The following is an 18,352-nucleotide window of genomic DNA, read 5'->3' on the forward strand; positions in this document are numbered from 1 at the left end:
TAAGATTGGGGCAGGCTTCTGGCGTTACCGAGCTTTTAGGGTTTTTTACCTTGGCATTTATGTGACAAAGACATGAACACTCCCAGTAAGAACTGTTTCTCTCAGGGCGAAATGTTACATGGCAATGTTGCAAAGCCCTTCCAAATTCAAGGGAAACCTGGAATTCTAAATGTGAAACTTTTTTTTTTCTCTAGGTCACAGACATTAAAGATGTCCATAGATCTTTCTCAGTCAACTTTCATACATATTTGTATCTATTTCAATAGTACTGGAAATTTTCCTGGTTCTAACTCTTTCTAATGACAGTTCAAAGTTGTTGGTATTTCCTCTAAAAACAAGAGGTGTCTGTTGACCCCGTCTATTGAGCATCTGTCAGTTTTAACTACAGAAGCCTCTGGCTGAATATTCATGCCGTTTAACATCAGTCCCTGAATGTACATGCAGGAGGGATGAATTCAGCCTTCCTATAGAGATGTGAATGTAAGTTTCCATGGGGGCTGATTCGGAGCCCTGAATTAAGCTCTCACACGTTGCCCAAGGGCTTTGGAGGGGGAACAGGTTTGTGTCTCTGCTCTGAGCGGACGGTGAGCAAAGGGCTATTTCACCCTGAAGGGTCCTGAAGTTAAGCCAAAGAATGACGACTGGGTTCAAAACTCTGCTCAAACCTGTGGTACGTCCTGGATATGTTCGTTGGGGAAAGCAGGAATTTGAGTCGAGCAGCCATTATGTTAGGTAAAAGGAGGGGATTAAAGGCTTTCGCTGCTTAAAATTATCTCTGAAACGTCATTTTAAGTGTGCGTCTGAAGAGGAGAGATGTCTGCATTTCTGTTCTCAACAGGACAAAAAAGTGGAGCCTGTTCACAGAATTAAAAGGAGCACCGGAATTCCAAGGAGCTTCCTGATGGAGGTGAAGGATCCCAACACAAAAGGTGCCATGCTGACAAAGGCTGGGAAATACGCAATACCAACTATTAATGCGTAAGTATGGAATTAATTGGACCGACCAAAATGCGAATGAGAGCAACCATGCGTAAATGTCTGAGTGGCAATGCAGCCGAGGTGGCCAGCCTCTAATTACGAGGGAGGAAGCACTACTGTCGTATCTTAACCTTAAAATCTGCAATACTTTCCAATATTGAAATAGAGTAGTCCTACTGTTCATGCCCCGGGAAGCTGGCTGACCTTGGGGTATGCTAAGAACCTGTGTTTCTGCAAGGCATTTCAGTAGTGTTTCCAGCTGGCATCATTCTCTCTGAATGCTCGTTTTGCTTCTGGTTTACGTTTCAAAGGCTTCTTGCAAAATTTAAGAAATAGCCCTTGGACTGAGATTTCCTCCTCCTCTGACTTTTAGCAAATCTCATGTGTGAAACGGGCTGAAGTGTTCCTGTTGCTATAAACTAAGAAATTACTGCTGTGTGCTGACAAGAGTGGCTGTTGGAAAGTGCACTCGGTAGCACTTCTCTTTTTCTGTCATGGATCTCCTGTTGTAGAAGCTGTAGCACAGACTTCTTTCGTTTACAAAATGAAATTACTTGGGGACAAACTTTACCCTGATCCAGCAATGTGCATTTACCCTCTGGCAAAGGAGAGGTGGGGTTCCTTTCCCCTGCTCTCTAGCTGTCAAGCAATTGTTTTTCTAGTCTGAGCTAATTTCGTAGTTGATCCAACGGATGGGAGAGTTCTGCAGAAGGAAAAATGTTCCCCCCTCCTTCTTCTTCTGATAGTGTGGCCCTAGAGAAGTCATTTAGCATAAATGCCTATGTTGTAGAAAGCCAATGTGGAGTGAGAAGACTTCCATCTATTACCTTCGTTTGATAAAATCCAAAGCTTGTAAAAGTTTTCCTTTCCCATCTTTCACTTTTTTCTTTTTCCTTCCCCACCTGCCCTCCAGGGAAGCTTATGCTAGAGAGAAAAAGGAAAAGCCACCCTTTCTACCAGAGAAGCCCTCCTCCTCCTCCGCAGACAGGCCTGTTCCAAACGAGTTGTTATGTCCCATTTGTAAAGATCCAGTGACGGATGCAGCGCTTATTCCCTGCTGTGGAGCAAGTTATTGTGACGAATGTGAGTAATGTAATGTAAGGAGTAAACTCCCCTCCCGTGTTTTTTAATCCAAAACACCACATCGGATCTTCTGAAAGCAGGAATAGGAGATCACCTGTGCTACCAGGTCTATTTCATGCTTCAGTACGCCCGGAGTAGGAAAGGCCTCTTCTCTGTAATGGGGGGACAAAAAAAAAAAAAAAAAAAAAAAAAGCCAAAGAGCTTGTTTCCCTTTCTGTGTATCTAGTCAAATCTTCTTCACATGCGGAAGGTCGAGTACGAGAAGAGTGCATAATTGTGCAGATGATTACAGTATTAGATATGGAATGCACGTAGTTTGTCCACAGCTCTTTCTCTCATACACAGCTATAGAGCCAGCTCTGGTGACTGACTCTGGTCCGCCACACACAGGCAGTCAGGCATTTAATCTACATTCTTTGCCACAGGAGTTGGTTAAACCTTCAAAACTCCAACCGACTCATGGCTTTTTGAGATGTGCTTTCTTCATTAGCCTTGATGTTGGTGGCTTCTTGCTGTACTCGGTAGTGGAAAAAAGACGAGTCCAAACATCAGGACACAGCCCACTCTATGTCTTCAGCTGTTACAACAGGGGAATGTCAAAACTGTATAGCGATTTGCTGCATACTGGGCATTTTTTACACTACTGACCATTTATAGCTTCATGCTCTCCATTCAAGACCATATTCACCCATTAATCGTCTGTGTGTTCTTATAATTGATGAGAACCCCAAAGATTTCCCTACTTTGGCTGAAACCTATTTTGACGCTTCTAATTACACACAGGTATTAGAACAGCTTTACTGGAATCGGAGGAACATACTTGCCCGGCGTGTCATCAGACAGGTGTTTCTCCTGACGCTTTAGTTGCCAACAACTTCCTGCGCCAGGTAACGTGGTGACTTTCTCATCAACTGTTTGTAAGGAAAGGCTGTTTGTAAAAAGCTGAAAGGGAAGTAATTATTGACATCTCCTTAAAGAAGGATAAACTGAATAAGACTGCGTGTACTTTCAAATGCGTTATCTGTCGTTACAGAAGCTGACAACTCTTTAGAGATAATCAGGCAAACTCGGGTCAAACTTTTGTCTAAACATGCTTGCCTGCCTCTCAGATTCGCTGTTAACACTGAAGTCCTTTAACTACAGATACTCTGAGCTACCAGTCCTTAATAGCAGTGTTTCATGTGATGTGTTCCTATCTCTGTGTGCTGCTTTACTCTAGGCTTGATAGCATGTACAGGATTATACAAGTCATTTTATGCGGCGAATGAAGAGACGGGACGCAGCTTGATGCAAGCAAGTTGTCCATTTATTAGTGATTTTCTTACAATTATATATGTTTCTACCTTCTACATATTACACACTGATTGGTTAAATCTTAAGCGTAAAAAACACTAATTGGTTGATATTTAAGGCACACCATTAGAACAATAGATACTTACTAGTTTATCTTGACCTAGCAATAATTTTTATTCCAAGGTTAGGGAGTTTCTTTCTACACGGCTTTCTTAATTACATATCGGCGCCATCCGTTCCCTTATCTGGCTACTTGTTTCTCTGTCCGTCTGGTTGCCTCCTCAACTGTAAGGGCTCAGGGGTCTGCAGTTAGCTTGTTCCTTTGCTCCCAGGGCTTGTGCCCTACAAGTTCTAACAAGTCTCTATTCATCAGGCTATCAGTACTTGGACTCTTGTCCTTGAGGCCTTCTCCTACATCTCCCCCTTCCTGTTGCACAAAAAGAACCCCTGAAATCGAGCAAAAACAAGGCACAAGTAATAGAACAAATAAAAAACCAACTAAGACATATTATCAATGTCAAAATAACCCACTGTCTTTGTTCCATACAATTTTACAATTTCCCCTTTTTGTTTTTGAACAGCTAGTACCAGGTTTGCCATGTTCTGCAGGGCCCTTGCAAACATGACAGCAACCAAGGTAATAGCAAACAAACAATACTGCCAATTGAGTGAATGGATGCCAAAAAAGGCTGAAATTTTCTCAGATTTTGTTAACATGTTGCTGCAATGGGGTGCCTAAAATCCACGAAGCACGTACCATCAAAATCCTCACAGCCATGTCCCTGAACCAACAACAAAAAGCAGTGGCAATTTTGACTCACATTCTTAACTGCCTACCAAACAAGGTGATTTAACTCGTCAATGCTTTCCCTGCTGTTACTCTGGATAAGAGAAGAACCGCTGCAACACGTTCCCATCATAGCCTCCTACTACGTTAGTATCTACAGAAAGACAATTATTGACATTCAAAGTGTAAACAATATCAGCTTCTTTTGGATTAACATTATACATAGGTGGAAGGGCACACCAAACAAGAACTGGTTCAGTCAAAAAGTTCGAAACATAGCATGCCTTCTCTGAACATACCTCGGGGTCATTCCCTTCATTCCTTCTCTTTTTTATGTAAAGAGAAACACTTTTACCATAACAGAGAAGCCCCTATTTACACCTCTGAGCCCGGACACAAACCGCAGCTGTATGCTCCACCAGGCTCAGGGCAGGAATCATTCATGTAGTTACATAGCTATGTATCACTACAAGCATGCAGACACCTATTAGACACTAGATAACCATGTATATCTTTCCTAGTCTCCTTCACAATACCCAGCTGTTCTCTCATCTCTTGTTAGGTCAAATAATTCTCCAGTTTCCTCTCCTATCTCTCTTCAGACATTGTCTATCCTCCTCTTTTTTGCTTGTTAAATGCGAGGAGGCAAAGGTTGTGTGTAGCTGGGTGACCATGACCTGCTTTAAGTTACAATCAACTAAACACTGAATACAGAGAAAAAAAGCATGGGAGACATAAGGCAAACATCAATAAGGTGGTTAAAGATAATTATAATAAATCCTGTAATACTTTTGAGTCATGGCCCAAAGTTTCCCAGCCGTGAGAAGAGACCAAAGGCATCCCGCCCCTGGCTCTGTTGCAGATCTTTGTTTTAAGGCTTTTAAGTTTTGTATACTTTTGTAAATTAATTCACAGTGGTCACTCAGATTCACGTAACACATCCTATCAAAGTCTTCACACTTGTGTCCCTGTGCTAATAATAAAAATCAATAGCAACTCGGTTCTGTAGCAACATATGATGGACAGAATCAACATCTGTTAATAAGCCAGAAAAAAAAAAAAAAGTATTTGTAGTATTACTTTGTTTAGCAAGCTAGCAGCCTAATTTACTAAGCAAGTTAAAAGCGTGTACTATTCTTACAGAAGAGATTAGAGAAGCAAAAATCTGTTATGCTGCATTCCAGAACTCAGCCTGAGAATTACAATCTGCTGTGAGTTCTGCGTTACAATCATTTGACACATGTTGGGGTTGCGATTGTGAAAGTTGCCCGTTTACAATTTTCATTGACATTATCACAGCTAGTTGTTTTAAAAGCAACCCTTGAGCTTCCTGATGTTCGACTTGTTGCAAAATATTCTGAAGCCAATCAATCAAGTTAGTATTAAAGTTAGTGACTCTCTAGGACCCTGCAAGACTGTGGCAAGACTCCCGCATCCTGACTGCCTTAATAGCCATCTCATTCATTTGCAAACAGTTGTCCCTGGCATACCTTGCCTGAGTCACAGAATCGGCACAGTTAATTGCTCCAGCCAACTGCTCATAGTTAACAGCAATTCCCCGATTAAGGTTTTCAGTCAAGGCCACTACACATAGCTCACAAAAATCAAATAACCACACATATACTGTATCAGTTAGTACCATACAAAGCAATAACTTCCAATCATGCAGTGTGAGTGTATAAGGCTCTGCCATCACTTCAAGAAGGGACATAGCAAATGTATTATGAATCCTCCCTTCCCGCACTGCTTTGCTTAACCCTTTAACAGCCTCGTATTGCACAGGCTGCCACTCTGCAGGTTGATTTGTCTGACAAAATACTGAACATGCCCTAGCGACTCCCAAAACCCATCACTTAAGTGTTTCCCACTTGCATTCCTGTCACCAGTCCCTCAGACTCCCTTTCACCCTCCCCAAAAATACAATCAATGCATCAGGAGAGACAAGGGGGTGGGGGAAAGGTCTAGCTCCTTTTCCAGATCTATAGGACCTGGATCAAAAGGTTTATCAGTGTCAATAAAATCATTGTCTGAGTTGTCCTGTTCCCGTGCTTGCTCCTGTATTGTGAGGGTCGCTGCAATCAGTGACAGAAGCTTTGGGGGCAGAGGAGGTGTGGACAGAATCGCCATCGCTGGCGGTGTCTTGAGAAGAGTCGCGCTGTCGTTGGAATTTACAGCTTCCTCTGGTTTAGCACCATTAGTAGAATTAGTCCACACTTGGCAAAGAGTAGTCAGAATTTGCCACCAAGATGCTAAATGCATTCCCGACACGGAGTTCCCCTCCGCGGCAGCATCATACAGTTGGCTGCTGTATGTACACACTTTCATTCTTTCAAAGTCTCTAAAGTTTCTTGGCTGCTCACCTGTCTCGATGAACACAGGTGTTATCCTCGGGGTTTAGGTTGTCCGCCTGGTCCAGACAGCCAGACGATCGTTCAGCCAAGCCGTCTCCTCCGGAACGCAGCCCTCTTCCACAAGCTGTCTTTTTTCCGTCCTTATTCTTCCAAGGCTTCGGAACACCACCATAGGGGTCACCATTTGAGGAGATTGAGGCACGGACTCCCTGATCTGACTAGAAGACCCTTTATGCGTCCATATACGTCTCTTTCTGGGGACAAAGCCTGATTCCCCGTCACAGATTTCCCACAGCTCACCTCTCAACTCCAGAGGGATTTATGGCCGGCCGGCTCCTGCTTCCTTTCAGCAGATCATTCAAAGTTCTGTGGGATTCGCTGCATGTCGCTCACATAGGCGATTCGAGAGCCCTCCACATCAGATCCTTAAACGGATCACGTCAGGGTCACCAATTTGCGGCGAATGAAGAGACGGGACGCAGCTTGATGCAAGCAAGTTGTCCATTTATTAGTGATTTTCTTACAATTATATATGTTTCTACCTTCTACATATTACACACTGATTGGTTAAATCTTAAGCGTAAAAAACACTAATTGGTTGATTTTTAAGGCACACCGTTAGAACAATAGATACTTACTAGTTTATCTTGACCTAGCAATAATTTTTATTCCAAGGTTAGGGAGCTTCTTTCTACGCGGCTTTCTTAATTACATATCGGCGCCATCCGTTCCCTTATCTGGCTACTTGTTTCTCTGTCCGTCTGGTTGCCTCCTCAACTGTAAGGGCTCAGGGGTCTGCAGTTAGCTTGTTCCTTTGCTCCCAGGGCTTGTGCCCTACAAGTTCTAACAAGTCTCTATTTATCAGGCTATCAGTACTTGGACTCTTGTCCTTGAGGCTTTGTCCTACAATTTTACCCTGTGGAGGCTTTTCTTCATCTATTGTCATCATAATCTGACACTTTGATCTTTTTGTCAATGTTCTTCTGCCTCTAGGCTTTGAACAACTTCCACAATGGAACCGGCTACACAACAGGGCTCCATAAGGAGACTCAGCAGCAGCAGCGACAGCCGCCGTCACCGCCTGCACGACCACTTGTGACTGTGACACCTGCTGCTCAGGTGACTGCCACCAGACTTTCTAAATCTTCCTCTCTGTCAGTCAGCGGTCTGTTAAGTTTTATTTCAACATATGCTTTTGAAATACAGTATTTATTAGAGCTTATTTTCCAACTGTTTGCATTTATTCACAAGGGCTTTCCGGTTCCTGTAGCAAGACAACCGGCAGTACCATGTCTTCTGGGCCCCCAAGAGCAAAAAATACCCACACCTGTTGAGTGACCGTAACTTTAGAATTTCTTTTAAAAAAATTATCTTCAGATGAACTGAATGGGATTTATTTCTTTTTCCTCTCCCCACTCCAAAAGGTCATCCGATGAGAGCCAGTGCAGTTCGCTCAGCAGGTGGCAGACCAGGCTGGGGACTGTAAGTATTTCACAGAAATTCAGTCTCTGACGACTTGTAACCTGTTAAACCAGGCTGTAACACCTACATTACTTCTACAGTAGCTGATTTATAATGAAATGCGTATGCACAGATAGCTGTGGAGAATACAAGTGGCAATTCATTTTTAAGTGGCTCAGCTTGAGTTGCCTTTAACAAAGGGGATCTGTGCTTGCAGTAAAACGATTGCAAATAAAACTCCAGTATGTGACCGAAAAGTAGACTCTGAAAAACAAACACTTTTGGAGGAAACCGTAAGTATATATCAAAATTAAACATAATGACAGGATGAGGTGCAAAGCCACCCTTTCGAATTACTGGCTGGATAGGGCTGAAGAAATTGATTTCCCAACTGAAGTCAGCCTCCAACATTTGATTTTTAATGATTTAGTGATGGAGCAAATTGTTGGAAGAGTCAGTGCTGGTTTTTTATGACCATTTTGAATTTCTTTAGTCTAGTCATCTCAAATAGCCAAGCTGCTTTCTCTCCGTTGGAGAGAGAGGAATCTGTTTTTGCTGTTATTGCCATACCAGTTAGTTCTTCCTTTTGGTATGTATTTGTTATGGATAGATTATAAGTGTGCATCGTGTTTATAAAATCTTAAAGATAAATCAAAAGAAAACGCAGCATCCGTCCCAGAGATACCTAAAATTCTCAGGTTCAGTAAGCAAGGAAAGAACAGTTCAGGGACAAGACCAGGCCAAACAGATCATCACAAGGCAACCTAGGAAGTTTGTGGGGAAGAACTGAAAGGAAGTTGGAGAGAAGCTTGGTTAATATCTGTGCAGTACTTTGAAGCTCGGAAGTGTGAAGTAGGAAGTGTATCGAGGAGTGGCAGAGAGCCGTGGGCACCTGGCACCTGGGAGATGGGAGTCTCCTTTAAGCATGGGCAGCCTCTGCCCACAGTCACAAAGCTGAATGTAGGGGGAGAAGCCTGAGGCAACTGCTTGGGGTGAGGATGTGGAAGGCAAGTGTGAGGATCCAGAAATGAGGGTAGGCTCAAATGGACAGGAAGCTGCCAGAAAAATGCTCAGGTTGAGAACAAGAAGTGCTCGCCACCGTGCTCCCGCTTCATTCACATTCCTCTTTAAAATCAGGGCAGAGTGTGACAGTGACACGCGGGTTTGGGTTTCTCTGGAAGTTCAAATGGAGGACATCCACGTAGCACACGTACCCAGAGGACTCAGGCCCCGACACTGCCATCATCAACAGCAGCCTTTGTACCTGTGCCTCCACCTCCCCCACCCCAGGCACTTCCTTTCCCGCTGGCGGTACCACCACCACCACTACCTCCTCAGTTTCCACCTGGTCAGCCTCCATCTGCTGGGTATACCCCTGCCCCGCTCCAGAATATCCCCCAGCTCCTGCAAACATGTCATCAGCCAACAGCACGGCCAGCGACTCATTCAGATACCCTCCCAGCGACACCAGCACTTTCTTTACAGAATCACGGAGTCATTTAGGTTTGGTTGGAAAAGAACTTTAAGATCATTGAGTCCAGCAGTTAACCTAAACCTACAAAGTCCGCCATTACAGCAGGTCCCTAAGCGCCACCTCTACATTTCTTTTAATACACCCAGGGATGGTCACCCAACCGCTTCCTTGGGCAGCCTGTTCCAACGCTTGACAAACCTTTTGGTGAAGGAATTTTCCCGAATATCCCATCTCAAGCTCCTGTGGCGCAACTTGAGGCCATTTCCTTTCCTCCTATCAATTGTTACCTGGGAAAAAAAGAGACCGACCCCCACCTCACTACAGCTGCCTCTCAGGTCGTTGCAGGGAGCAGTGAGGTCTCCCCTCAGCCTCCTTTTCCCCAGGTTAACCAACCCCAGTTCCCTCAGCTGCTCCTCACGGGACTTGTGCTCCAGAGCCTTCAGCAGCTTTGTTGCTCTTCTCTGGACACGCTGCAGCACCTCAGTGTCTTTCTTGTAGTGAGGGGCCCAAAACTGAACCCAGTGTTAGAGGTGCAGCCTCACCAGGGCTGAGTACAGAGGGACAATCCCTTCCCTGGTCCTGCTGGCCACCGTATTTCAGGCAGAAGCCAGGATGCTGTTGGCCTCCCTTGTCTAGGGAGGAGTTTTACGGGAACAATGGAGACTTCAAAAGGAGTAAGTGTTTGGCTCCAGGAAGTTGCACGGGTTTGCGCTTTGGTATTTCGTTAGCACCTTGGACTGCAGTTACACTAAAGTGCATCTGGCAGAAGCAAAAATGGCATCGTGTTTTATCCAACAGACCTTTTCATTGCAGATGGTAAATGTGCAAAACTCAAGCAAGACAAATGGAATTGTAGAACTTTCCCTAAATCCTGGGGGAATTCTAAACTCGTTTTGCTTGACTAGGATGTTCATGTTTGGCATTACATGCAGTAGACATTTTCTCATCTTGGCCGTGTTTTGTATTTTGGTGTCTGTTTGGAATAAATACCCAACTATAATTGTAATAATGGTCAAACTGATTTTAACAGGGAAAAGAAAAAGTCCAGACCCGAAGTGTTCACAAACACTTCTTCTATGGAATTGGTGGCACGTGAGGAGTTTCAGGAGGAGCGCAGGCATTCATTTCCCAGGTAATTGCGTTGCATGTCCCTAACGGAGAAGCAGATTGTCTAGAAGAATCAGGAGGAGTTCCAGTCCACCTCTCTATCCTGAGGTGGGTTGGATGGTTCAAGGGACGAGCAGTGATGGGAGCTCCACATGTAGGTCACTAGCTCAAAGATGGCAGGGATTACAGGCGACTGATAGTTATAACTGGGCAGCAGTTGAGAAGGAACGGGTGTCTCTTTTGCCAAAGCTTCTCTGCAGTGACATCCTTCGCCTCCTGACAGCCCTGAGGAGGCTAGAAACTGGACAGGTGTGGATTCCTGCGCCTCCGTGCTCTGACTGTAACTGTTACCTCAAAGCACTTTGGAGGAGATACGTGAGAGGAATTGCCTTTGTTGCCTCTGTCATCTAATCTCGCACAGACGGATTGCAACCTGGACTGCAAACTGGTGCCTTTTGCTCAGATTCTGCTGACATCCTTAAATTTTTCTTACAAATTAAAAGATCAGACTTGCGTAAGGAAATCTTAAGTTGGAGGAGGAATGAACATATGTGGAATAACTTGTGAAGAAAAATCTAAAGATAGCTGCTGTCTTCTGTCCTTAAAAAGCCCTTGGGCAGGAATCTGAAGAGCTGTCTTTGTAGTAATGCTGTCAGTATCTTTCCCAGAGTAGTGGCATTCCGTCAGCTTACTAGAGACTGAGTTTAGAAGCTTTTAGCTAGGATTTTTCTTGAAATGCAGTCACTGGCCTTGGTTGGAGCTAGAGGTATGTGCAGAATTTGGCTACCACTGGCTAGAAGTGGGGCATTTTGCATCCTGTACAAATTGCCAAATACGTAGTGAAGTTAAATAGACTAAGCTGGCATTTTCAAAGGGAGCTTTACTGCCTCCAGGCTAAACCCTGCTTTCCTGACAGTTGATACTGCACTGTAGCCATTAAGACTCACATGTTTTGCATCTTACAAAGCACAAGAGTGATTTGCACTGCAGGTGGATGCTGGATAGTGAGACATCTGCATGTCCATGTACCAGCAGAGACCAGTAGACACCCCTGAAATCCATCCATAGCTAGGGTAGTCCATGCGATAGAAGTGAGTGGGAACAGACTTACCCTTCCTGCATGTTTTTACACTACCACAGCAGCAGCTGTTCTGGCTCGTAAGCAGAAACCTTTACATGCCGTCATGCTCTTCGGTTTGCAGGAGCAGTATACCAGCAGCTGAAAGAAGCTTTGACATAAGCGTATGGAGAGGAAAAAAACCCAAACCCAAACAAATTTGGGAGAAAAAAAAATGGTGTGAGTGACTGTTTTGAATTAACTTCATTAATTTCCTTTGTGTTGCGTTTTGTTTTTTAAGGTCCATGTCTCCCTATGCCACTTCCTCTCACTCTAGAAGTTCGCATACCTACTCCAAGTCAAGATCAGGTCCTTCCCACCCTCGCTGCTGCTCTCAATCATCTAGTCGTGCCCCCTCTCATTCCTACCCACAATCACCACCATATCCAAGAAGAGGCAGAGAGAAGAGTCGGGGCTCTCATTCTAGCTCAAGGTCACGTGGTTATCCCCGCTCAAGGTCAAGGTCGCACATCTCTCCCCGCTCATGCTAGTGGACTTACCCTTTCTCTCATCTTCCCTTAACTGAACATTTTTGGAATAAATACTGAGGATACAGAATTTAAATAAAAGCTATTTTATGAAGCATTACAAAAGATGACAGTGTGCACCTCGCCCGTTACGACTGGACTGCTCCCTTTTTTCCTCTTGGCACTGGTTCTACCAGAGGAAGCCCCGTCAGACAGAGTGAATAAAAGCCAGTTACAAAAGGAACCATCATTAATACCATGGAGGAGTACAACAAGGACAACACTGCGACACCCTGAGATGTCCCCTCCCTGCGCTGTCCCTGCGGTACGGGCAGCCAAGTGCCACTCGGCAGAGCCCCAGCATCTCCCCCAGGCTGCCTTGGGACAGGAGGGGACAGCAGGTGGGGACAGCCCAGGGGTGACAAGAGGGGACAGCTGGTAGTAACAGGCCTGGGGGGTGACAGGAGAGACAGCTGGTGGGGACAGCCTGGTGGGTGACAGGAGGGGACAACTGTTGGGGACAGCCTGGGGTTGACGGGAAGGGTCAGCGGCTGGGGAAAGCCTGGGGGTGACAGGAGGGGACAGCAGGCCGTGACAGCCAGGGGGTAAGAGGAGGGGACAGCAGGCAGTGGCAGCCTGGGGGGTGACAGGAGGGGACAGCAGGCAGGTACAGCCTGGAAGGTGACAGGAGGGAACAGCAGGCAGGTACAGCCTGGAAGGTGACAGGAGGGAACAGCAGGCAGGTACAGCCTGGGTGGTGACAGGAGGGGACAGCAAGCCGTGACAGCCTGGGGGGTGACAGGAGGGGACAGCAGGCCGTGACAGCCTGGGGGGTGACAGGGCACGGGGCGGTGATGTGCCCAGGGCTGTTGGGAGAGCCCCCACAGGCGCAGGGGCTGACAGGTGATGCTGGGTGGTGAAGGCCCCAGGGGGTGACAGGAGGGACACCGCAGCCCTGGAGTGTGACAGGGCACGGGGCGGTGACAGGCTGGGGGACAGCAGGGACACCGGCGGCCCAGGCGGGGCTGATGAAGGCCCCTCTCCCAGGGGCGCTGAGTGGCCCCCTGAGCCCCTCTGTCACAATGCGGAGCCGCCTGGGTTGCCATAGCGAGCAGCTTGGCCTGGCAGCGCTGGTGCGAGGAGGGAGCGGAGGCCGAGCCAGGGCCTGTCCCCATCGTCCTCCCACCGGGGCTGCGAGGAGGAGCCAGCGGGCTCAGCCCGCGCTGCTGGCCCCAGCCCCTCGGTGGGCCCTGACCTGCTGTGGGGGCTGCGAGGCCAGCTGCTGCGTGAGGTGCCATCGCGGAGCAGGCACCGCCTGGCCCCGGCCATGTCGTGTGTCCACTACAAGTTCTCCTCCAGGCTGAACTCCAATGTGGTCACCTTTCACGGCCCCCACATCTCCCTGCACGACCTCAGGCGCCAGATCATGGGCCGCGAGAGGCTGAAGGCGACCCACTGCAACCTGCAGGTCACCAACGCCCAGACCATGGAAGGTGCGTGGGGGCGGCGGGCACGGGGACCGGGGGACCGGCCGGCTGGCGGCGGCGCAGGCGGCCAGTGAGGCGGTTGGGCCACGGCCGGCAGCGGTGACTTGTGCTGGGGCCTCAGAGCTGCTCTTCTGTGGTTGTGCACTGGCAGCTGCCGTCAGGGCTGTGTGCGCAGCCAGGCACAGCAGCGTACGGGGTCCATGTGCGACACCGCACGTGGAAGAGGTTTGGTTTCTGGGAACCCTTCTAGGTAAAACGATAAGGGAATGTGGGACAATGCCTTGTCATCACAGACCTGCCAGATTTCTTTGAAAGCCGGCAGAGAAGGCTGAACGTGATAGAAAAGGAGTGGGTGGCTAAATTGAAGGGAAAAAAAGTGGGTTTGGTGACTGAAATTTGTCTTCAGCTACTTTTACTCCACCGCATTGGAAAAGTGGTGCTTGGCTGCTGCAGAAACTGCTCAGTAGCAACGTTTTGGATCAAGAGTGTATCTGTGAGTGAGAATCTATGCAGACCCTGGAAAGCCATCTTGTACACGAGTGTTCTGTCTAAAGTATACTTGGCATTTCTTGCTAATACAGCTTCTTTGCTACACCAAAGACATTTTCATTCAGATGCTATTGAGCATCATTTCTTCATTTCTTTCAAACGGTGCGTTTTTGTCCTGGTACTGCGTGTTAAACGGTGTCAGGGCAGTACTGAAGTTTTACGGCAGATCAGTTATGGTGAATATACCTAAAAATGTTCTTAGAGAAGCCCTAAGTTCTTTTGAATCTGAGAAATGGTGCTTGATTCTCAGAGACGGTAATGGTTTTGTATTACTTAGCGTGCTGTTTCAGTTTGGTAATCTACCGTCTGGCAAAGCTTGCATGTGATTAAAGACTTTGGAATATGACTTGTCAGAAATACACAGACTTGGAAACCGTCTCCATTCCTTAAACATTCAAATTTTATCATTTTTTTTTTTCTTTTTTCCTGTGGTTCTGTGACATTCCCACAACAGTCTTTTCTTGACAATGTGTACTCACAGGACTTTTTCCTCTCCCTGTTTGATGTATTAAAACTTGAACAGAATAACATGCCTGCTGCAGTAACTGCAACTTTGGCCCCAGCCTTTCGAGTGGTTGGACCTAAACACGCTGTTTACCTACAGATAGGTAAAGTATGTTCAGGAGAGTATCTGTGTGCAGGAGCGGTCTGGAAACTAGGACCATGCATGGCAATCAGTTAGCTGAGGGGAATGTGCTCGAGCTTGTCTAGACAACAATTAACGTGATGAGGCATGTTTGCAGAGCACAGGGGAGTGGGAGACGGATGGCGCCAAGGATGGCGCCAAGGAAAGGTAACACCTTGCTGTTAATTGCTGGTAGTTAACCACCAATCAGGGATTGCCTAGTATGCAATGCTTAGCTTCAAGAACCAATCTGTTTAAAACGCGCAGCTTCTGAAAGTGTATAAAAAGGCGTGCTTCTGTACAATAAATTGAAATTTGCTTGCATCAAGCTGTGTCCCGTCTCTTCATTCGCCGCAAATTGGTGACCCCGACGTGAACCGTTTAAGGATCTGATGTGGAGGGCTCTCGAATCGCCTATGTGAGCGACATGCAGCGAATCCCACAGAACTTTGAATGATCTGCTGAAAGGAAGCAGGAGCCGGCCGGCCATAAATCCCTCTGGAGTTGAGAGGTGAGCTGTGGGAAATCTGTGACGGGGAATCAGGCTTCGTCCCCAGAAAGAGATGTATATGGACTCATAAAGGGTCTTCTAGTCAGATCAGAGAGTCCGTGCCTCAGTCTCCTCAAATGGTGACCCCTATGGTGGTGTTCCGAAGCCTTGGAAGAATAAGGACGGAAAAAAGACAGCTCGTGGAAGAGGGCTGCGTTCCGGAGGAGACGGCTTGGCTGAACGATCGTCTGGCTGGCTGGACCAGGCGGACAACCTAAACCCCGAGGATAACACCTATATTCATCGAGACAGGTGAGCAGCCAAGAAACTTTAGAGACTTTGAAAGAATGAAAGTGTGTACATACAGCAGCCAACTGTATGATGCTGCCGCGGAGGGGAACTCCGTGTCGGGAATGCATTTAGCATCTTGGTGGCAAATTCTGACTACTCTTTGCCAAGTGTGGACTAATTCTACTAATGGTGCTAAACCAGAAGAAGCTGTAAATTCCACCAACAGCGCGACTCTTCTCAAGACACCGCCAGCGATGGCGATTCTGTCCACACCTCCTCTGCCCCCAAAGCTTCTGTCACTGATTGCAGCGACCCTCACAACACAGGATCAAGCACGGGAACAGGACAACTCGGACAATGATTTTATTGACACTGATAAACCTTTTGATCCAGGTCCTATAGATCTGGAAAAGGAGCTAGACCTTTTCCCCACCCCCTCGTCTCTCCTGATGCATTGATTGTATTTTTGGGGAGGGTGAAAGGGGGTCTGAGGGATTGGTGGCAGGAATGCAAGTGGGAAACACTTAAGTGATGGGTTTTGGGAGTTGCTAGGGCATGTTCAGTATTTTGTCAGACAAATCAACCTGCAGAGTGGCAGCCTGTGCAATACGAGGCTGTTAAAGGGTTAAGCAAAGCAGTGCGGGAAGGGAGGATTCATAATACATTTGCTATGTCCCTTCTTGAAGTGATGGCAGAGCCTTATACACTCACACTGCATGATTGGAAGTTACTGCTTTGTATGGTACTAACTGATACAGTATATGATGTGGTTATCTGATTTTTGTGAGCTATGTGTAGTGGCCTTGACTGAAAACCTTAATCGGGGAATTGCTGTTAACTATGAGCAGTTGGCTGGAGCAATTAACTGTGCCGATTCTGTGACTCAGGCAAGGTATGCCAGGGACAACTGTTTGCAAATGAATGAGATGGCTATTAAGGCAGTCAGGATGCGGGAGTCTTGCCACAGTCTTGCAGGGTCCTAGAGAGTCACTAACTTTAATACTAACTTGATTGATTGGCTTCAGAATATTTTGCAACAAGTCGAACATCAGGAAGCTCAAGGGTTGCTTTTAAAACAACTAGCTGTGATAATGTCAATGAAAATTGTAAACGGGCAACTTTCACAATCGCAACCCCAACATGTGTCAAATGATTGTAACGCAGAACTCACAGCAGACTGTAATTCTCAGGCTGAGTTCTGGAATGCAGCATAACAGATTTTTGCTTCTCTAATCTCTTCTGTAAGAATAGTACACGCTTTTAACTTGCTTAGTAAATTAGGCTGCTAGCTTGCTAAACAAAGTAATACTACAAATACTATTTTTTTTTTTTCTGGCTTATTAACAGATGTTGATTCTGTCCATCATATGTTGCTACAGAACCGAGTTGCTATTGATTTTTATTATTAGCACAGGGACACAAGTGTGAAGACTTTGATAGGATGTGTTACGTGAATCTGAGTGACCACTGTGAATTAATTTACAAAAGTATACAAAACTTAAAAGCCTTAAAACAAAGATCTGCAACAGAGCCAGGGGCGGGATGCCTTTGGTCTCTTCTCACGGCTGGGAAACTTTGGGCCATGACTCAAAAGTATTACAGGATTTATTATAATTATCTTTAACCACCTTATTGATGTTTGCCTTATGTCTCCCATACCTTTTTTTCCTGTATTCAGTGTTTAGTTGATTGTAACATAAATCAGGTCATGGTCACCCAGCTACACACAACCTTTGCCTCCTCGCAATTAACAAGCAAAAAAGAGGAGGATAGAGAATGTCTGAAGAGAGATATAGGAGAGGAAGCTGGAGAATATTTGACCTAACGAGATGAGAGAACAGCTGGGTATTGTGAAGGAGACTAGGAAAGATAAACATGGTTACCTAGTGTTTAATAGGTGTCTGCATACTTGTAGTGATACATAGCTATGTAACTACATGAACGATTTCTGCCCTGAGCCTGGTGGAGCATACAGCTGCGGTTTGTGTCCGGGCTCAGATGTAAATAGGGGCTTCTCTGTTATGGTAAAAGTGTTTCTCTTTGCATAAAAAAGAGAGGGAATGAAGGGAATGACCCCAGAGGTATGTTCAGAGAAGGCATGCGATGTTTCGAACTTTTTGACTGAACCAGTTCTTGGTTGGTGTGCCCTTCCACCTACGTATAATGTTAATCCAAAAGAAGCTGATATTGTTTACACTTTGAATGTCGGTAATTGTCTTGCTGTAGATGCTAATGTAGTAGGAGGCTATGATGGGAACGTGTCGCAGCGGTTCTTCTCTTATCCAGAGTAACAGCAGGGAAAGCATTGAAGAGTTAAATCACCTTGTTTGATAAGCAATTAAGAATGTGAGTCAAAATTGCCACTGCTTTTTGTTGTTGGTTCAAGGACATGGATGTGAGGATTTTGATGGTATGTGCTGCGTGGATTTTAGGCACCCCATTGCAGCAACATGTTGACAAAATCTGAGAAAATTTCAGCCTTTTTGGCATCCATTCACTCAATTGGCAGTATTGTTTGTTTGCTATTACCTTGGTTGCAGTCATGTTTGCAAGGGCCCTGCAGAACATGGCAAACCTGGTACTAGCTGTTCAAAAACAAAAAGGGGAAATTGTAAAACTGTACGGAACAAAGACAGTGGGTTATTTTGACATTGATAATATGTCTTAGTTGGTTTTTTATTTGTTCTATTACTTGTGCCTTGTTTTTGCTCGGTTTCAGGGGTTCTTTTGTGCAACAGGAAGGGGGAGATGCAGGAGCGGTCTGGAAACTAGGACCATGCGTGGCAATCAGT

The 18,352-nt window shown here is 46.0% G+C and overlaps 1 long non-coding RNA gene across 1 annotated transcript; it reads left to right on the top strand.

Annotated features, from left to right (window-relative positions):
- Window positions 1-7,747: 7,747 nt before the first annotated feature.
- Window positions 7,748-12,052, top strand: LOC129736507 (uncharacterized). The gene is made up of 3 exons (XR_008733218.1): window positions 7,748-7,974; window positions 10,458-10,559; window positions 11,893-12,052. It is a non-coding gene; the product is annotated as an uncharacterized LOC129736507 (long non-coding RNA).
- Window positions 12,053-18,352: the final 6,300 nt, after the last annotated feature.

This window comes from Falco cherrug, chromosome 7 (assembly GCF_023634085.1).
Source record: "Falco cherrug isolate bFalChe1 chromosome 7, bFalChe1.pri, whole genome shotgun sequence".
Classification (NCBI taxonomy): domain Eukaryota; kingdom Metazoa; phylum Chordata; class Aves; order Falconiformes; family Falconidae; genus Falco; species Falco cherrug.